This window comes from Echiichthys vipera (assembly GCF_963691815.1).
Source record: "Echiichthys vipera genome assembly, chromosome: 23".
In the NCBI taxonomy this organism is placed as follows: Eukaryota; Metazoa; Chordata; class Actinopteri; order Perciformes; family Trachinidae; genus Echiichthys; species Echiichthys vipera.
Window position 1 is genome coordinate 13,784,353 of NC_139848.1, and position 21,829 is coordinate 13,806,181.

A 21,829-nucleotide genomic window follows, 5' to 3' on the forward strand; every position below is an offset into this window, starting at 1 on the left:
AGAGTCTCTTGTTTCAGCCTGGTCAAGAGATGTTTTCTGCCAAATTTGGTGACGATTGCTGAAAATTTGTGGGAGGAGCATAGAAAAAACTGATTTGGACGCAATTCAAAATGGCGGAAAAAAACGATCGAGACAGAGTGTTGTTGTTAGATAGATGGGCTGCAAGTAGTGAAATTACTACACTTTTTAATTAAAAACAACAAGATTTGATCACATTTTATGAACAAAGAGCTGATCCGTTAATGGAGGAAATGATCCACGAGTTAATGGGAAAAGAAAACAATCGTTAGCGAGTATCGTCGTTATGAATGTGATGTGACACGTGTTGAAAGTGACTGAACAGGACGCACAGTGAGATTAACGACACTCTGGTCTCGTGAATAAACAGCGGCGTGCACGTGCTCTCTCTTTCGTTTCGTGTCGGGGCCAGATGTGATGTAACCACCACAAAAAGATGTAAAATGACTAAAAATAGATGCAAAACCACCACAAAAGATGCAAAATTATTAAAAATAGATGCAAAACCACCACAAAAGATGCAAAATGACTATAAAAAGATGCAAAACCACCACAAAAGATGCAAAATTATTAAAAATAGATGCAAAACCACCAAAAAAAGATGCAAAATGACTAAAAATAGATGCGAAACCATCACAAAAGATGCAAAATGATTAAAAATAGATGCAAAACCATCACAAAAGATGCAAAATTATTAAAAATAGCTGCAAAACCACCACAAAAAGATGCAAAATTATTAAAAATAGATGCAAAACCATCACAAAAGATGCAACATGATTAAAAATAGATGCAAAACCACCACAAAAAGATGCAAAATGATTAAAAAATAGAAGCAAAACCACCACAAAAAGATGCAAAATGATTAAAAATAGATGCAAAACCACCACAAAAAGATGCAAAATGATTAAAAAATAGAAGCAAAACCACCACAAAAAGATGCAAAATGATTAAAAATCGATGCAAAACCACCACAGGCGGGCGCGGAGAGGGCGATTAATGCAGTGGCTCGGAGCCATGCAGCCAGTTTTGCTATCGTGACCTTGTCGACTAACTGCCAGTCAAAGTCAGACCTCCGAGGGGTTTCTGTTTCCTTTAGCCCGGGCCGCCGCCGCCGTGTCTGTCACGCCAAAGAACCCCCCCCCCCGGAGACGCCACATGGCAGGTAGGAAACGGTTTGAAAAGACTGTTTTCTTCCCCCCCTGTGAACTTCAAGGAACAGCGGCCCCCACCGCCGCCCCTGAAAGCCCACAGATTAGAGTGCCAACTCAATCAACCTTGGCTAGAGTTTCCCCTCTGAATTAAGAAATCTTTGCGAGGACAATTGGAGGACTTGCTCGCATTAAAAGAAAAAGGTGATTTTTTTCTCTCTCTCTCTCGCTGTGTATCCAGAGGTTTTGTGAATAAATTAAATCCCATTAGATATCAGCCTAAGTGCTTGACACCGGTGCCCAATTAAGATGTGTACGGCCTGGAGCACAGAGCACAGCGGAGCCTATAGCTCTGTAACAGCAAATATGTGACAAAAGGGCTCTTTTAATCTCATAAAGCTGCAACGTTTTACTCATAGATTTGCCACTTTTTAATCTCATAAATCTGCGAATTTTCCTCGTAGATTTGCTACTTTTAATCTTATAAATCTGCAATTTTTTTCTCGTAGATTTGCTACTTTTAATCTCATAAATCTGCAATTTTTTTCTCATAGATTTGCTACTTTTAATCTCATAAATCTGCGACTTTTTCTCATATATTTGCTACTTTTGATCTCACAAATCTGCGACTTTTTCTCGCGCATTTGCTACTTTTAATCTCATAAATCTGCGACTTTTTCTCGTAGATTTGCTACTTTTAATCTCATAAATCTGCGACTTTTCCTCGTAGATTTGCTACTTTTAATCTCACAAATCTGCGATTTTTCTCGTAGATTTGCTACTTTTAATCTGACAAATCTGCGACTTTTTCTCATTTGCTACTTTTAATCTCATTGATCTTCTGCTTCTTCTTTGGAGATTTGCTACTTTTGATCTCACAAATCTGCCACTTTTCCCGCGCATTTGCTACTTTTAATCTCATAAATCTGCGACTTTTTCTCGTAGATTTGCAACTTTTAATCTCATGAATCCGCAACTTTTTCCTTGTAGATTTGCTACTTTTAATCTCATAAATCTGAAACTTTTTTCTCGTAGATTTGCTATTTTTAATCTCATAAATCTGCAACTTTTTTCTCTTAGATTTGCCATCTTAATCTCAGAAATCTGTGACTTTTTCTCATAGATTTGCAATTTTTAATCCGGTAAATCTATGTCTTATTGATCTTCTGCTTCTTTTTTGGAGATTTGCTACTTTTAATCTCACAAATCTGCGACTTTTCCTCTTAGATTTTCTTCTTTTAATCTCATGAATCTGCGTTTTTCTCCTGAGATTTGCTACTTTTAATCTCATAAATCTGTGACTTTTTCTCATAGATTTGCAATTTTTAATCTGGTAAATCGGCAACTTTTTTCTCGTAGATTTGCTTCTTTTAATCTGGTAAATCTGCTACTTTTTTTCTCGTAGATTTGCCACTTTTAATCTCGTAAATCTGTGTTTTTTTTCTCAGAGATTTGCTACTCTTAAGCTCAACCTTGGCTTGAGTTTCCCCTCTGAATTAAGAAATCTTTGCTTGTTAACTGCCAGAAAAAAGAAAAACAGTTAAAAAGAAAGAGGCCAATTGGAGGACATAAAAAAAAGAGGTGATTTTTTCTCTCTCTCTCGCTGTGTAGCCAGAGGTTTTGTGTCTGGAAGACAGTGAATAAATTAAATCCCATTAGATATCAGCCTAAGTGCTTGACACCGGTGCCCAATTAAGACGTGTGCGGCCTGGAGCACACAGCACCGCGGAGCCTATAGCTCTGTAATAGCAAATATGTGACAAAAGGGCTCCGCGTTGGACTTTGATAACCTCGTTTTTAATTACGCGTTTACATGGCCGTCTCCTAACCCGCTCTCCTCGGTGCATTTAAGAGCGGCCCCCAGATTCTGGGCCGTTTGTTCGTCGCGACGGCAGCTTTGAACTCGCGTCGGAAAAAACAATATGCAAAAATCTCTTCTTTGATGCGGAGCACAGTGCGCTCATTAAACAATTAGCATAGTTATCCGGGTGGTAATCGCCCGGAGAGGCTGCAAATTGGCAGCCGGGTTTAAAAATAGCCCTGTTTACGGATTCAGTGTTTGATACCTGAGTGTGTGCCCTGCGGCGAAACACTGCAACCTGCGCGCGTACGCGTAAAGGCGATAATGTACATCTTCATAGTCGTGTCACTCTTGAAGGCTTCCTGTCAGATTAGAAGAAGAAGAATTCCTTTTATTTATCCCACAAGGGAAATTCATTTTTTCCCTCTGTTATTATTATTATTATTCAGGTCACACACACGCACACACACACACACACACACAAAAACACAGGAGTGGGCTGCCAATGGCTGGGTGCCATGGGGGTTCAGTGCCTTGCTCAACAGCACTTCGGCAGTGTCCAGGAGATGAACTGGTACCTCTCCTGCACAGTGTGAGCGGGAAGACGCTTCCGTGAGTGAAATACTGATGAGGTGGAGACGCTTCAGTGGCAACAACACACACACACACTCACACACACGCACACACACACACAAACACACAGACAACATGAAAGCCCTGCTGAGATCACAGTCTCTCTCTTTGGTGCGTCTCCGTCTGCGGTGCTGAGATCGTCTCAGACATCAGCCGTCAGTCAGGACAGTTGTTCGCCCGTTCACCCGAGGAGCTGACAGAGAAACGCGGCGAAGAGACGAGCAGTCATATCTCATCTCACGTTGATACGATGACGTATCGCCGTTAACGAGGAGAGAGCAGCGTACTTGCGAAATTACACTTTATTAACACCTGATCTCTGGTGGATTTTGTGTTTGTCTCGGACGCATTCAGAGCAAAAAGTCCCAGATTTATAAACTAAAAGTAGCAAATCTATGAGAAAAAAGTCACAGATTTAAGAGACTAAAAGTAGCAAATCTATGAGAAAAAAGGTGCAGGTTTATGAGAGCATTTTTGAGAGATGGGTGCTGACAGAGTAGCCTGCGCAACCTGCGACGTTGTTCAACAGGGAGTCTAAAACAAAACACTATTTTTCTGACTTTTAATCTCAAGATTATGCAACTTTTTTTCTCGTAGATTTGCTACTTTTAATCTCATAATTCGGCCACTTTTTTTCTCGTACATTTACTCCTTTTAATCTCATAAATCTGCGACTTTTTTCTCAATCAAAGATTTGCTACAATTAATCTCAAATCGGCGACTTTTTCTCGTAGATTTACCAATTATAATCTAAAATCTGCGACTTTTTCTCATAGTTTTGCTACTTTTAATCTCAAATCTGCGACTTTTTTCTCAATCAAAGATTTGCTACAATTAATCTCAAATCTGCGACTTTTTCTTGTAGATTTACTAATTATAATCTCAAATCTGCGACTTTTTCTCATAGTTTTGCTACTTTTAATCTCATAAATCTGCAATCTATTTTCTCGTAGATTAGCGACTTTTAATCTAATAAACCTATCACGTTTTCTCATAGATTTGCCACTTTTAATCTTATTTATAGTGAAGTCTTTTCTCAATTATTTTCCATACTTGCATTACAACACAATACATTTACATTATTAGTATTATAATTCATTACTTTAGAAAATATAAAGTTATTGTGAATGCCTTTCACTTTTTAAAAACCTAAATTCAATATAAAGATATATATATATATATATATACCGTATAGTCACTGTGTTCTTGGACCCACTCACAGACACAATTCTAATTGAGCTAATTAAAGCCTCTCCCACACACGCTGACACTGGAGCTAATTTAATCCCATTTATTTTTACTCTCCCTGTGATCTCTTAAAAATCCCATTTCTTCTCATGAGACTTTTGGGTTTTAATTCCTTTCTCTGAGATGATCGATTGCATCTTTTCACTGCCTTGTTTTCCCTCCATCACACTTTATCGATGGTGTTTTCTTCATTGTCACTCAGCTGCTGTCTTTTCTTTATCACCGCTGAAATAAACTCACAGGTGTTTTCTGTTTTTTTTTCCCTGCCACCGCGTCGGAGGATGACTATAAATCCCTCGGCTTATCTTTCTCTAACGTCGTAACCCATTTGAGTCGGATGGGAAAATGAACCACCTGTCACGCAGAAAAATGACTGACTGTTCAGACAGGAGCTATGGAGGAATATTTAAACATGAATAGATATTACGCTGCTGGTGTAGATGGTTGCAGGCGGTTTAAAAGACATTTAGCAGCGTAGCAGGGAGGCTACAATCAAACATGCTAGTTGTGTTTCAGGACACAGGGCTTTTGGAGCCTTTTGGATACCCAAGGTCCAAACTGCATTGTATTCTGGGTAGTTGACACAACAAACACAAATCAACAGTGAGAAAAGCTATTTTTAATCACAGTCTCTCAGAGTCTCTCTTTTTTCTCGTATTCTCAAATCTAAAAAATCTGCGCCTTTTATCGTAGATTTGCTACGTTTAATCTCATAAATCAGCTAATTTTTTTCTCTTAAACGCTACTTTTAATCTCATAAATCTGTGACCTTTTTCTTGTAGATTTGCTACTTTTAATCTCATAAATCTGCGACCTTTTTCTCGTAGATTTGCTACTTTTAATCTCATAAATCTGCGACCTTTTTCTCGTAGATTTGCTACTTTTAATCTCATAAATCTGCAACCTTTTTCTCGTAGATTTGCTACTTTTAATCTCATAAATATGCTACTTTTTCTCATAGATTTGCTTCTTACTTTTAATCTCATAAATCTGCAACTTTTTTCCTGAGATTTGTTACTTTTAATCTCATAAATCTGTGACTTTTTTTTTACCGAGATCTGCTACTTTTAATCTCATAAATCTGCAACTTTATTTTCTGGGGGATTTGCTACTTTTAATCTCATAAATCTGACGCCTTTTTCTTGTAGATTTGTTACTTTTAATCTCAAAAATCTGCGACAACAAAAAAACAAGATGGCGACGGCCAAAATGCCCAACTCCTTGTTTCAAAACAGTTGTACACGAACCTACGGCTACATTTACCTTTATTATTTAGTCTGTGGAGATTTTTCACCATCAGTCCTAGTGCCGGAGGTTTCTGCGGGAGACACTATTGTAAAACTGTGCATTTTTGTTTTTTCCAACTCAAACTAACCTCAGATCACTTTAAAACATTTAAAACCTGCAAATATGTGTACACGAGCTTCAGACTGACTCTGGGAGCAGCTGGTGGTCGTGCTCTGGCAAAACACTCACAGTGAGCTCTGCAGATAATGTCAGGATGATGCATTATTATCTGCAGGATTAGACCACAAATGTCCAATTTAATAGTTACAGTGGCTGAACGGCTGTTTCCTCCACACTCTCGTCATTTATCACCACTTCTTTGGAGCAGCCTGTGAGGAGTGAAAACACACCTTTAATGTGCTGCTTTTTATCTTTCTGCGCTGTGGTTTAGAAACAGCAGTTAGGTTTATGGTCGTATGGTCTCTTCACTGCTCGCCGAAAGGCCTAAACACCCACGAGCCCTTGCATTTCCGTGTCACTCCCACGGTTGGTTATCGATCGGAACGCCTCGCTAACAAGACAGTTGGACTCAGGCGAGGATTTAATTAGATTCCCATCAAAACTCGGCAGTAAACATTTCATTCAGTGAGCAGATTTGAACACTATGAACATTACGTAGACTGACGTTAGGTTATATACTCGTCACACGTGAACGTTTTTAACGCTAGAGGTGGTTCGGGCATCTAGTAAGGATGCCCCCTGAGGTGTTCCAGGCCTGTCCAGCTGGAAGGAGGCCTCGGGGAAGACCCAGGACCAGGTGGAGAGATTATATCTCCACACTGGCCTGGGAACGCCTCAGGATCCCCCAGTTAGAGCTGGTTATTATGGCCCGGGAAAGGGAAGTTTGGTGTCCCCTGCTGGAGCTGGTGATTGCGATAAGAGGCTGAAGATGAGATGCGATGAGATTATTCAACACGGTTAGGGTTAGAAAACAAAACTACTTCAGGAAAAAGTTGTGGATTGGGTTCAAATATTCACATGGATCATTTTCATGTCCATTCAACAGTCAAATGACTTTAAAACAAACTTTTGAAATGTCGCAAAAATAAGAAATTTGGTGCGTTTCCATCAACCGGTGGGGTTTGGGTATATCAAGATGCTAGTTTCTGTTTGCGTGTTAATGGTAATGCCCATTATGTGTTAGCATTGCACTAACAGACTAAACACTATATATTTGCCTTGTGGTTTTAGCGGTAATGCTAGCTATAGGAGTTATTTTTCTTGGTAGCATGATATCAGTATCACAAAGCTAAGTTCCTTTAGTATGTTAATGGTAATTCCCAATAAGTGTTAGCATTGAGCTAACTGACTTTTTAATGTAATATTTGATTGCAAATCCGTAAACATGTCAATGTTACAAATGAACAATAACATCTAACAGACTAAAAACAAATTATTTGGCTTGTAGTTTGAGCAGTTATGCTAGCCATAGGAGTTATGTTTCTTGTTAGCATGATATCGCCATCATGAAGCTTATTTCCATTAGCGCGTTAATGATAATTCCCATTATGTGTTAGCATTGAGCTATCTGACTTTTAATGTAATTCTTTATAGCAAATATTGCAACGTTACAAATTAACAGTAATATCTAACGGCCTAAACACTATTTATTTGTCTCGTATTTGTAGCCGTTATGCTATCTATAGGAGTATTGTTTTTTGTTAGCGTGATATCGGCAACACAAAGCTAATTTCTGTTAGCGCATTAATGGTAATTCCTATTACGTGTTAGTATTGAGCTAACGCATATTCACTTTTGCTTTGTAAAGGTTCAGTTTTTTTAACCTTTACTTTTTACGTTTTAATGTAATTATTTTTAGTAAATATTGCAACGTTACAAATGAACAGTAATATCTAACAGACTAAACACTAATTATTGGTCTCGTATTTGTAGCCGTGATGCTAGCTATAAGAGTTATGTTTCTTTTTAGCGCAATATCGCCATCGCAAAACTTATTTCTGTTCTGTTCATTAATGGTAATTCCTTGTATGTGTTAGCATTGAGCTAACGCATATCCACTTTTGGCTTCGTAAAGGTTCAGTTTTTGGACTCGTCAGCTAAAATGTAGTTCTGGTTCGTTACCCTCTTGGTAGAACATCCCAGCAGACAGCAGCTTTTAGACATTTTGTTCTGAACCTTATTTTATAGTCATTACCGAAAAGGATATTGTGGGGATTTTTAAACATAAAGTGTTTATTTTTGTCACGATATGATTAAAGTTTACAATAGTTTATTGTGCACATATAGAATTAATAAAAAACTAACTTAGCATGCTTTTATATAATTAGTAATCTAACAAAGATGACACAATGAAGGAAAGTTGCAGTCAGCCTCAGGCTCGGCAGAAAAACAACAGTATTGGGAGAAGAAATCTGATACTGAAGGAATGTAATGGCAGAAAACAAGGAGTCAGTTAAGGTAACCAGAGGAAGGAGGTTTTTCTCTTTAGAAGACATGCTAACTTTGGTAAATGGATGGACTTGTACTTACATAGCGCCTTTCTAGTCTTCTGACTACTCAAGACACTATCACACTACTTGTCACATTCACCCATTCACACAGAAATTCACACTGATGGTGGACATCTTCATACCATCTAATGTAACCATTCACACCACATTTACACACCCATGTGCAGCCCGGGGAGCAGTGTCTTGCCCAAGGAAACTTTGACATGCATGCGCAGCACGGGGAGCAGTGTCTTGCCCAAGGAAGCTCTGACATGCGGACTGGGGGAGCTGGGGATCGAACCGTCGACCTTGCAGATGGAGGATGACGACCCACTCTGGCACTGATCCACAGCCGCCCCCTGCTTTAAGAAGTAGTCCTGTTTTCCTTGAGCAAGAACACCTCAATATATGGTGTTGCTTTTCTTTTTAACCTTAAGAACAACGATATTACATGTTGCGCTTGTTTCCTTGGTTACGTTACGTTACAAACAAACGTGTAGATATTAAGAATCGCGTTCCCCCTACAATAACCTGTTTTTTCATGTGAAGTTTTGTTTCACTCTTAGTTGTTTGTCTCCTGTGTCTGTTGATGCACCAGAGAATCTCCCGCCGACACAGACACATCGGTTATTGATTGCAGCCATTACCCAACCTCAGATGGGTTATTTCTGAAACCAACACGGAATAAAGCGTCTCCAGAAGGGCCCTGAGCAGCGGCTGCCATTGTTATGGAGCCCCGCGGCGCAGACAACACCTGTCTGCTGACGGATGAGCACCTTTAAACAACAGGCTGCTTTAAATAACCGCACTGAGACGCATTCGTTCCGGGCAAATACAAACGGCTCCTTTAGGACGCCCACGTGTCATTTCAATGTCAACGTTGCATTCATATCTATATTTTGTGTAATAAATCTTAACTTCCTGGCTTTTGATTGGACGTGGTGTTCATCAAAGGTGTTTGGTTCCACTGGATCCAACCCTGGAGCGTCAACAGTATATTTGTATTAATGTAAATACTGTAGCTCTCAAAATAGACGAAATGTACATTAAAAAATAAATGAAATCATTTATAAATGAATACAAATGCCATAAATTATTAACAGGTAAAATTGAAAAGTAAATCAGTCTGAGAATTAATACAAAGCTAATTAAATAAAGAAGTGAATGAAATGGATTTTATGTAAATAAATTGTGCCCCCATGAGGGCACTTTAACACACGTTTTGGCTCTCGTGAGGACACTTTAGCACAAGTTTTGGCCGCCATGAGGACACTTTAGAACACATTTTTGGCTCCTAGAGGACACTTAAGCACATGTTTTGGCTGCTAGAGGACACTATAGCACACGTTTTTCCCCATGAGGACACTTAAGCACACGTTTTGGCTCCTAGGGGGCACTATAGCACATCTTTTGGCTCCTAGAAGACAATTAAGCACACGTTTTGGCTCCTAGAGGGCACTTTAGCAAACATTTTGGCTCCAGGGGGCACTTTAGCACGTGGTTTGGCTCCAGGGGGCACTTTAGCACGTGGTTTGGCTCCAGAAGGGCAGTTTAGAACCTGTTTTGATTTCCGTAAGGACACTTTAGCACACATTTTTCAACAATTAGGCCACGAGGGGCGGTCACCCCCTGCCCCCCTGTGCACGGCACTGTTTTATGGTACGATGAGGAGATTAAGAACATGAATCCTTTCTCTTCACACTAAAATTGGCCGATAGAAATCTTCCCAAGCCTTTACTGTGCCAGTCGCACTGGTTTGATCTCCTGTTCCCAGGGTGATGGTGGTATTTTGGGACTATTGTCAAGTGAGCAGTTTCTCCTCGGTCCTTTCTCTCGGTAATGACCTGGTGTCCTGGAAGAAGAAAAGGCTGAATCCTTAGAGTGACTGTGTGCAGCCCAAGGCGCTCTCTCTGTCCGATCTGCTGTTCCCACCTCACTAAATAATTTATACCTTGATCCTAGAAGAAGAAGATAGAAGAGTCTCTTCAGTTCACTCACTCACTCTAACGTCCAACATGAACACCAATCCCTAAAAGTTGTAAGACGTACGTAAAGGCGCGATGTTGTTGCCTACGGATGCTAACTTTCTCTAAGTGCATTTGATTGCTCTTTATACGTCACCTGATTTTCTTCTTCTTGGTTATATCTTGTTTTGTTCTTGTACTCTATAAAGTGTCTTTGAGTGTCCAGAAAAACAAGATATAAGTCCAACACGAACACTAGTCTTCCAGGTGAAAGAAGATTTTTTTGGTAGTCCTGTACGTGGCTATGTGACGTATAAACGTACGGAGGCTAACTTACAAGTAAACTTACGAATGTGACTTAGAATAATAATGCTGAAATGTACGATATAGTTCCAACATGAACACCAGTCTCCAAGGTGAAAGTCGTAAGATGTACGTAAAGATGTAGAACGCCACGTTTTTGCGTACAGATGCTAACTTTCTCTATGTGTATTTTATCGTTCTTTATGCTACGTCACCTGATTGCCTTCTTCTTGGTTATGTCTTTGTTTTGTTGTGGTTCTTTAAAGTCTCTTTAAGTGTCCAGAAGTGCGAAAAAATAAATCCCACATGAACACCAGTCTCCAAGGTGAAAGTCGTAAGACGTACGTAAAGTTGTAGAACATGAGGTTGTTGCGTACGGATGCTAACCGAGTATTTTTAGTATTTTGTAGATCTGATGCATCTATTTTAGCCATTTTGCATCCATTTTTTAGTCTCATTGTGCTTCCCTTTGTAGTAGTTTTCCATCTATTTTGATTCATTTTGCATCCCTTTGTAGATGTAATGCATCTGTTTAAGTCATTTAGCATCCCATGGTAGATCTAATGCATCTGTTTGTCATTTAGCATCCCGTGGTAGATATAATGCATCTATTTCAGTCATTTTGCATTCCTTTTTTAGATCTAATGCATCTATTTTAGTAATTTTGCATCCCTTTGTAGATCTAATGCATCTATTTTAGCCATTTTGCATCCTTTTTAGTCTCATTGCATCTGTTTTACTAATTGTGCTTCCCTTTGTAGTAGTTTTCCATCTATTTTGATTAATTTTGCATCCCTTTGTAGAACTAATGCATCTGTTTTTAGTCATTTAGCATCCCGCGATAGATTTAATCCATCTATTTTAGTCATTTAGCATCCTGTGGTAAATATAATGCATCTATTTTAGTCACTTTGCATCCCTTTGTAGATCTAATCCATCTATTTTAGTCATTTTGCATCCCTTTTTAGATCTACTGCATCTATTTTTGTCATTTTTCATCCCTTTTTAGATGTTTTGCATCTATTTGAGTCATTTTGCATCCCAAAAGTGCCCTCCATTGTTTCCAGTTCTCTACCCGGATGTAATGTAAACAGAAGTTGTGATAGTTGGCCCTCAAAGTTCGATCAAATGCTTAAAAACACATCACATCTTCTCTGTTTCCTTCATCTTTGTCATCATCTTCTTTGTGACAGATTCTCCCGCTCTGAACTAAACCAGCATCTGTTGTGAGGCACGTTTCTGCGGCCAGCCTCCACGGTGTCCTTCATGCAGGCGGCGCCCTGTGATTCAGAGCTTTAATAGCCCAAATAAAGTTCTCATGTTCACAGCAGCCCTGGTTGTCAGCGAGGTTTTCAGCTGGCCCTCTTCTGACACCGCTAAAGAAAGCGAGGAATAATGTCGACTTATCAGTGCGACGAGGCGGCTGGGAAATCAAAATGTCACAAGGAGCTTTCAAGGCTGTTCCCAGCCGGGCCGCATGTCTCTGTCTCCATCCTGCTGAAGTCGGCTCAAACAGCCTCCTCCCTCCTCACCTCCTCACCGCAGCGTCTGAACGACTGCTGCTGGTCGAAGGTCGACCTGCCTCTGAACAGTCCCTGTTGCTTGGCAACATTTGGACAATACTTGCTAATTAAAGTTGAGCTGCGGCGGATTTAAATGCCAGGAACATTTCATTATCTGAGCCTTACAACACTCCCCTTATCCCAAAAGTGCCCTCCAGTGTTTCCTTAAATCACGCTGAAGTGTGCGTGCTCATTGGGACCGTGGCAGAATATGTCACTAATGAACCCAATTTTTACGCCTCAATTAAGTTTAATTGGATTTGCTCACTGTTGGCCACATTTGATTCATTCCCATTATGAAGCCGCTGTGACGTCAGGCCACTTTCCTGAACACCTCCCTCCTGCTTTAATTGTTTGCATCCCTTTCGGAGGAGTTTTGCATCCATTGTTTCAACATTTTGCATCCCTTTTTAAATAATTTTTAAAAGATTTCATCCATTTTTAGTCTTATTTCATCTTTTTAAGTAATTGTGCATCCTTTTGTAGCGATTTTGCATCCCTTTGTAGTAAGTTTGCTTCCTTTTGGGTTGTTTTGCATTTATGATTTGTCATTTGCATCCCTTTAGTCGTTTATCAGCTATTCTTAGTCATTTTGCATCCCTATGTAGTCATTTTGTACCCCTTTTGGTTGTTTTGCGTCTATTTTTTGTCTCATTGCATCTTTTTTTACTAATTGTGCACCTCTTAGTAGTATTTTTGCATCTATTTTTAGTCCATTTGCATCCCTTTGTAGACATTATGCATCTATTTGAGTTATTTTGCCTCCCAAAAGTGCCCTCCAGTGTTTCTACCCGGACGTCAATGTAAACAGATGTTGTGATTGGTCCGTTGTCCTTCAGAGTTCAATCAAATGCTCTGTCACATCTCTTGAACGCTTTGACTCTCTAGGAGCCAAAACACATGCTAAAGTCCTCTAAAGGAGCCAAAACTTGTGCTTAAGTGCCCTCTAGGAGCCAAAATGTGTGCTAAAGTGCACTCTAAGAGTCAAAATGTACGCTAAAGTGCCATCTAGGAGCCAAAACGTGTGCTAAAGTGCACTCTAAGAGTCAAAATGTGCGCTAAAGTCCCATCTAGGAGCCAAAACGTGTGCTAAAGTGCACTCTAAGAGTCAAAACGTGCGCTAAAGTGCCATCTAGGAGCCAAAACGTGTGCTAAAGTGCACTCTAAGAGTCAAAACGTGCGCTAAAGTGCCATCTAGGAGCCAAAGGTGTGTTAAAGTGGCCTTGAGGAACCAAAACATGTGCTAATGTGCCCTCTTCAGAGGCAAGGACGCACTATATGTGCCCTTTTTTTTCCCTTCCACCCCTGCCCTGTCTTTGCCACTGTTTCAAGCCAAAAGTGTCGCCTGACTCTACTATACAGTCGTCAAGTTGTTTGTTAGCCCACTTGTCGTCTCCCAGGGCGACGCTGTAGAAAAACAGCAACACACTGAGCGAAACGAGGACACACTGAATGGCTCGCATTTTCAAACACGGTTATGTCTGACGTGACTCCACATTACAGACAGTGTGTGTGCAGACTGTCTCTGCTGGGACTCATCTGGTCTCACATCACTTCACCAGGGTAAACCTGGGGACTTATAAACAAGCTTGTCCTCCTACAGTGCTGCACTCATGCAATCATAATGATGATAGTATTATTGATAATGACTGAGTCGACAGGCAGCCTCTACCATCATTAAGGGGACGTGTCATTTGTGATTAGCTCTGAAAGGATGGCAGAAATAACAGAGAATGTGTGGACAAATCTAATGTGGAAGCTAACACGCCATTAATTCAGCATTATCCACACCATTAGCTCTCCAACCAATGAGATTTAAATTGAAAATTGCTCCTACAATGGCAACTGAGGACGTTTTTTTTTGGGCTTAATTGGTCACACGTTTGGTGATATGGGGATAAAACAGGACCTCGCTCATTTCAGTGGGTATGAATTCAAATTCCTGACCCAGTAACCATCCAGTAACCCAGTGTCTTTTGTTTTAATTCACCAATGACGTCACAACAGTAATATCCGTTCTTCGGTCGTTAAAACGATATTTGGTTACAAAGATAAGAAGCTAGACTTTAGTTTGACACCATTAAATTGACTCTAAACATTACACCATCATTTATATTTGTAGGTTTAACAGAAAGTTTGATAGAATTGAGCCAAAACCATACACCTTTTGCTGTGTATCAGGCGGGGCATCAAGTTTATTCATTTTCCATTCAACTGTGTAACTCAACTTCAGCTGCTCACCCTCAGTTCTGTCACCCAGAAGTATCGTTTTAAGAAAAGCCTCATGATGATGATGATCGATATTTGGGATTCATGAATGATGTGTTCTGGGTCTGTTTCTGGTGATGAAGGTCGATCAAACCCTCAGCTGAGGATCCATCCATCTTCAACCGCTCATCCCGGGGTCGGGGTCGCATGGGGCGTGAGGCGGGGTACACCCTGGACAGGACGCCGGAGAAAACCCACGCAGACACGGGGAGAACATGCAATGCATCAGGCCCAAGCCGGGATTCGAACCAGGAACCCTCTTGCTGTGAGGCGACTGTGCTAACCAACCCAACTAATCCAACAACTATTGGGACTTTCCTCCGGTGTCCCCATGAGAGCGTCCTTTTGTTTTTTATTTGAATGAAAGTGGCTTTAAAACATGCAAACGAAGCCAACTGCCAACTGCCTCGAGGCCCCAAAAGCTAGATGGTCCCCAGAGGGTGCCCGTGTAAAGGCGGATTCATACCTCATCCGTCCGTTCCAAACGTTGTCTCCGGTGCTACCCTTCATACCATCGTCCGGTTTCAGCGTTGTTATGGATGTCCTGCATACATCCTCTAGGGCATGGGTGTCAAACTGATCCAGTAAAGGGCCGTGTGGTTGCATGTTTTCATTCCAACAAATCAAAAACACACCTGGTCCGACAAATAAACTGTGTGAAGACAGTTCAGGTGATTGGGTAAGTCGAGTCTGGTGTGTTCTTGCTTGGTTGGAATGAAAACCTGCAGCCACACGGCCCTTTATTGGATCAGTTTGACACCCATGCTCTAGAGGGCAGTGCAGTGTCGCAATTATCGGCATCGACTATCGCAAACATGCCGTCTGTAGAGATGATTTTGCCATTTGTCATGCAAAATCAGCAAAAAATAAGCAAAAAGTGTACGCGGCGGTGGCGCGTGGACCCCTCAATGATAACAGACACCTTAATGACGGGTTTATTTCTTTGGTTTTGCCGATGAGTGAGTTGGATGACAAAAGGTACTAAAAATTTAGGATGTCTGCTGCTACCTTCTATGATGGCCCGCACAGTCGCATCATTCAGGTGGATGGACCCCTTTACCAACTCCCAGATTTTCTCCTCCAAATTTTGCGACGTTTTTAAATGTCCAGTTACCACTCTCTTCGTCGATTTTCCTGAATGGTTGGACTGACTCTATACCGCCGTCTCGATTTCCGGTGGTATTGCTCCGTTCCATCCGGAGCACTCCGGATTCCTAAGCTCAGAGGCAACGGACCCACTGACGAACAAGACGAGTCCATTAGGTCTGTTAACCCGTGTATGAGAACTCTGATTTGACCTCTAAATATTGCCTTAACCTTAATATAATCAGGTTTTTAAAGTGTTAACCTCTAATGAGTCTCTCAGGGTCACTGATACCTTTGAATTGTAACAACTTGTGCTCTAGAGGGCACTTAAGCACGCATTTTCGCTCCCAAGAGGGCACTTTAGCACGCGTTTTGGCTCCCAAGAGGGCACTTAAGCATGCGTTTTGGCTACCAAGAGGGCACTTGAGCGCGCATTTTGGCTCCTAGAGGGAACTTTGGCATGCGTTTTGGCCCCTAGAGGGAACTTTAGAATGCGTTTTGGCTCCTAGAGGGAACTCTAGCACGCGTTTTGGCTCCCAAGAGGGCGCTTTAGTACGCATTTTTGCTCCTAGAGGGCACTTTAGCACGCGTTTTGGCTCCTAGAGGGCACTTTAGCACATGATTTGGCTCCTAGAGGGAACTCTAGCACGCATTTTGGCTCCTAGAGGGAGCTCTAGCAAGCGTTTTGGCTCCTACAGGGAACTCTAGCGCGTTTTGGCTCCTAGAGGGCACTATAGCATGCGTTTTGGCTGCTACAGGGAACTTTAGCACATGCTTTTCAACAATTGGGCCGTGATTGGCGACCGCCCAACGACCCCCCCACGTCTGTGTGACAACACACTGTTTTAGGCGTGTGTGTGTGTGTGTGTGTGTGTGTGTGTGTGTGTGTGTATTCCTGGAGTAACTCTCCGCTCTACGTGAGGTAATCATCGACAGTGGCATCCAGTGATTGACATGAGCTTGTTTCAGACGCCGATTGCGTTCATTCCCCGCCGCCTGTGACACACAACCTCGAATTTCGCCTCGTTCTAACAGGTCGGTTCCACAGAAACAATATTTCTGGATTTAGAAAAAGGCATGCATATTTCATTTGCACTAGCAGAGTATCAATCTCTGCCACGCGGCATCAGCATCAGCAGCAGCGGCGGGGATATTGATTCACTTTATTTTCTCATCACACAAATGTACCGCAGGGCCCTTGTGTGTGTTTGTGTATGTGTTTGTGTTTGTGTGTGTGTGTCTTCCTGTTACAAAAACTCAGCCATGAATAATTCTATAGATTTTTCCCCTTTACTTTGTTCACACACAAAAACACACACATACACAGAAACACAGCTGCTTCGCCGTCACTGTCAGTGTCGACATGAGCTCTGTGTAAAGTTATGTTCACACAACGCACAGACGCAGACGTACAGGAGCTGTCATCGCCCCCCAAGGGGCTGCAGGCTCCATCCAGGGCTCAATAACCGAGTCATTTTCTCACAGACGGGCCCGTGTTTATCTCGCCAGATTACATTTGCTGTTTTCCTTACTGTACGGTGTGTGTGTGTGTGTGTGTGTGTGTGTGTGTGTAAGTGAGTAAATGGAAGCGCTGCAGAGCATGTTGTGTCTGTTTCAGAGCTGCCTCCATAAACAGCAGGCTGATTATTCTCCCAACTCCCAACTGATTAAAAACGCATTAAGATTACCACGTTTTGTTTTTAATCATCCATGCATTACTGGAAAAAGGACAATATCATGACTTCAATGTGCTTATCTGTGGGTGTAGTGTCCACAGTTATATATACCCATGCTGTTGGGTTTAAAATGTCCAGTTTCTGAGGAGAAAGGGACTCACGACTGGTGTGTTTTTCTCTGTCTGGGTCTGGAACATCTGAATGAGAACAGGATTTTTCCGTCCTTTCTTTGTCCTCTCGCACTATAAAAGATAACTCTCTGTGCGTCCAGGAGGTTTCGCATTTTGGCCGGAGGATCTCCAAGTTTTTCTGCTACTTGAAAGATGCTGTACTTTTTGTAATAACCGTTTCTATATGCAACAGGAGCGGTCTCGACGGGCGTTTCTGCAACACATCACCGTATCATCTGCACCAAGAAACCACATCTGGCTGCAACACATCACAAAGAAACCTGCAAATACTTCATGTTTGACCTCATGTGAATGGTTACAGTTGTGTTAATGCGTCCTCAGGCGGACTTCTGCGACTGTCACCGTAAATCTGCACTGTGACACCACCACACCGACACCAGCACCATGCTGACACCACCACCGCCATCACCGCCACCACCACTGCCATCACTGCCATCACCGCGCTGACACCATCACCACTACCACACTGACATCACCATCACTACCACCGCCGCACTGTGACACCACCGCTGCACTGACACCCCCATCTCCGCACTGACACCATCACCATCTCCACGCTGACACCACCACCACCCTGTGACACCACCGCACTGTGACCCCACCACCTCTGCCGCACTGACAACACCACCACTGCACTGACACCATAACCAGTACCACCGCCGCGCTGACACCACCGTCACTGCACTGACAGCCTCACCACCGCACTGACACCACCACCGCCACTGCGCTGACACCACCATCACTGCACTGACAGCATCACCACCGCACTGACACCACCACCATCACTGCACCGACACCACCACGGCCACTGCACTGACACTACTATCACCACCACCACCGCACTGACACCACCACTGCCACTGCGCTGACACTACCATCACTGCACTGACAGCATCACCACCGCACTGACACCGCCACTGCGCTGACACCACCATCATTGCACTGACAGCATCACCACCGCACTGACACCACCACCGCCACTGCGCTGACACCACCATCACTGCACTGACACCAACACCACCACTGCAACCGCTACACTGACACCACCACCGCCACCTACGCTGCGCTGACCCTGCCACCAGTACCACCACCGCGCCGACACCATCATCACTGCACTGACAGCATCACCACCGCACTGACAACGCCACTGCACTGACACCACCATCACCGCACTGACGCCACCACCGCCACTGCGCTGACACTACTATCACCACCACTGCCGCACTGACATCACCGCTGCGCTGACACCACCATCTCTGCACTGACACCAACACCACCACCGCACTCACACCACCACTGCAACCGCTACACTGACTCCGCCACCTACGCCGCGCTGACACTGCCACCAGTACCACCACCGCCCGGACACCACCATCACTGCACTGACAGCATCACCACCGCACTGACGCCAACACCACCACCGTGCGGACAGCATCACCACCGCACTCACCACCACTGCAACCGCTACGCTGACACCACCACCGCCACCTACGCCGCGCTGACACTGCCACCAGTACCACCGCCATGCTGAAACCACCATCACTGCACTGACAGCATCACCACCGCACTGACACCACCACCGCCACTGTGCTGACACTACTATCACCACCACCGCCGCACTGACATCACCGCTGCATTGACACCACCGTGCGGACAGCATCACCACCGCACTCACACCACCACTGCAACCGTTACGCTGACATCACCACCGCCACCTATGCCGCGCTGACACTGCCACTACCGCCACTGCGCTGACACTACTACCACCACCATCACCACCGCTGCACTGACACCATCACATACGCAGTGTCACACCACCATCACTCTGCTGACGTCTGCTGACGTGTGTTTCAGTCATTATGAGCATCATCAAAGTGCATTATGGGCCGTCTCTCTGTGACCGTGACTGACACAGCACCTTTGTTTCTAGTATTTTGCTGCCAACAGTGATTCCTGTAGAGCATATTTTACTTTATCCATGAACAAAGTAACAACAAAGTGAGTGACTTTTATCTCCACGTCTCCCTCCTCTAACCCCTCACAGGCAGAGTTGACTCAGGTTGATTACCTGCTTCCAGACTGATTTTTAGCAAAGAAGCACATTTACTCAAGTACTTGAAGGACTGACTTTCCTCTTCTGCATTTCACAGGGAGATTTTTGACATTTTATCCCCATCTGACAGCTATATTAGACTCATAAATCACTGCTGTCAAGGAGAAATTTGCAGCTCCCTGGGAGAAACAGTAATTTTTTTTAAAGTTTTTTTTTTAGAAACAATGCATTTTTGATAAAGAAATCTGCAGCTCCCTGGGAGAAACAGTAATTTTTTTAAAAGTTTTTTTTTTAGAAACAATGCATTTTTGATAAAGAAATAATCCCCTCTCTTCACCTGGGGAGGATTATATCATCCTTCAAGTGACGAAAAAGCACTGTGTGCAAACTTTCACATGTATTAATGGTTGTTTCACCAGTGGGTGAACGGGTTGCTACGAAACTTAAAACCTCAGACCTTTACCGACATTCTCGTTGTCTCCAAGAGAAAATTAAAATCCTAGAGGAAACACTGACATGTGGAATATATCCTGCTACTATTAGCTCAATGTTAATGCAGCTGAACTGCTAGCTAGCTGACGTAGCAACATCCTGTCTTGACTGGATAACGTCAGCTGCTTCATCCAGACTCCTGGCTGGCTCACCGTTTGTTAATGACTTCATCAGCTAACGTTACCAGCAAAATTAGAGCTTGCTGGCTAACATTAGCATCTTGTTTATGTTAGCTCAGTTAAACCTAAGCTGGCTAATGTTAGCTCAGTGAAACCTAAAATGACTAACATTAGCTTCTTGCTAACATTAGCTCAGTTAAACCTAAGCCGGCTAATGTTAGCTCAGTGAAACATAAGATAACTAACAATAGCTTCTTGCTTACTCTACCTCAGTGAAATCCAAGCTTGCTAACAACAGCTCATTGCTAATGTTAGCTCAGTGAAACCTAAGATGGCTAACGTTACCTCATTGCTAATGTTAGCTCAGTGAAACCTAAGCTGGCTAAGGTTAGCTCCTTGCTAACGTTAGCTCAGTGAAACCTAAGCTGGATAATGTTAGCTCCTTGCTAACGTTAGCTCAGTGAAACCTAAGCTGGCTAATAATAGCTCCTTGTCAATGTTAGCTCAGTGAAATCCAAGCTGGCTAAGGTTAGCTCCTTGCTAACGTTAGCTCAGTGAAACCTAGGCTGGCTAATGTTAGCTCCTTGCTAACATTAGCTCAGTGAAATCTAAGCTGGCTAATGAAAGCTCCTTGCTAACATTAGCTCAGTGAAACCTAAGCTGGCTAATGATAGCTCCTTGCTAACATTAGCTCAGTGAAACCTAAGCTGGCAAAGGTCAGCTCCTTGCTAATGTTAGCTCAGTGAAACGTAAGATGGCTAATGTTAGCTCCTGGCTAACGTTAGCTCAGTGAAACCTCAGCTGGCTCTGTAGCCTCGTGTCGTTGGCTGATGGAGTGATTTACAAACAGTGAACTGGAGTTACTGTAAATATGATTGTGATTCATTTTATGGCCTTATACCAACATGATGTCGTCCAATCACATTCAGTCTCACTGTTTTGGTCGATATGAGCAACAGGAAGCTGAGTGCAGGTCACTGACAAAGTCGCCGATAACAAGAGTTTATGAATGTTACAGAGGAACTTTAACTGTTTATTTGTGCATAATAAAGGCTTTATTAACGGTAACAGTTGTTCTGCTTTAGATCAATAAATGCACGTTTATGACACATTATTGACATTTATAGTCTTATAGACACAATGTAATAAGCATCTTAAAAGGCCATTATTACACGACCTTCCCCTTTAACTTCAAGGTTTGAATCCTTATTTCTGGGCAGGTGCTGACTGACTTTCACACATCTCCAGTGAGAAAATGAAATGTGTAAATATTGTGAGGTTTGTGGAAAAGTGTTTGCAGAGCTGCTAATCATACTGCGATTGGATGAAAGTGTTTTAATTGCTGCTTTATTCTGTGTAAAGCAGCGTGTTGTTGACACCTAGAAGTGAAGCACGGTGCTGTGCTCATTAATAATGGCAGTAATAACAGGTCGTCCTGTAAAACGTCCCTGCTCTCTTTAAACTACGTATGCGGTGAACATGGTGAGTGATTGTTGGCTTGATAGTCCTGTGATAGATGGTTTGAAACAG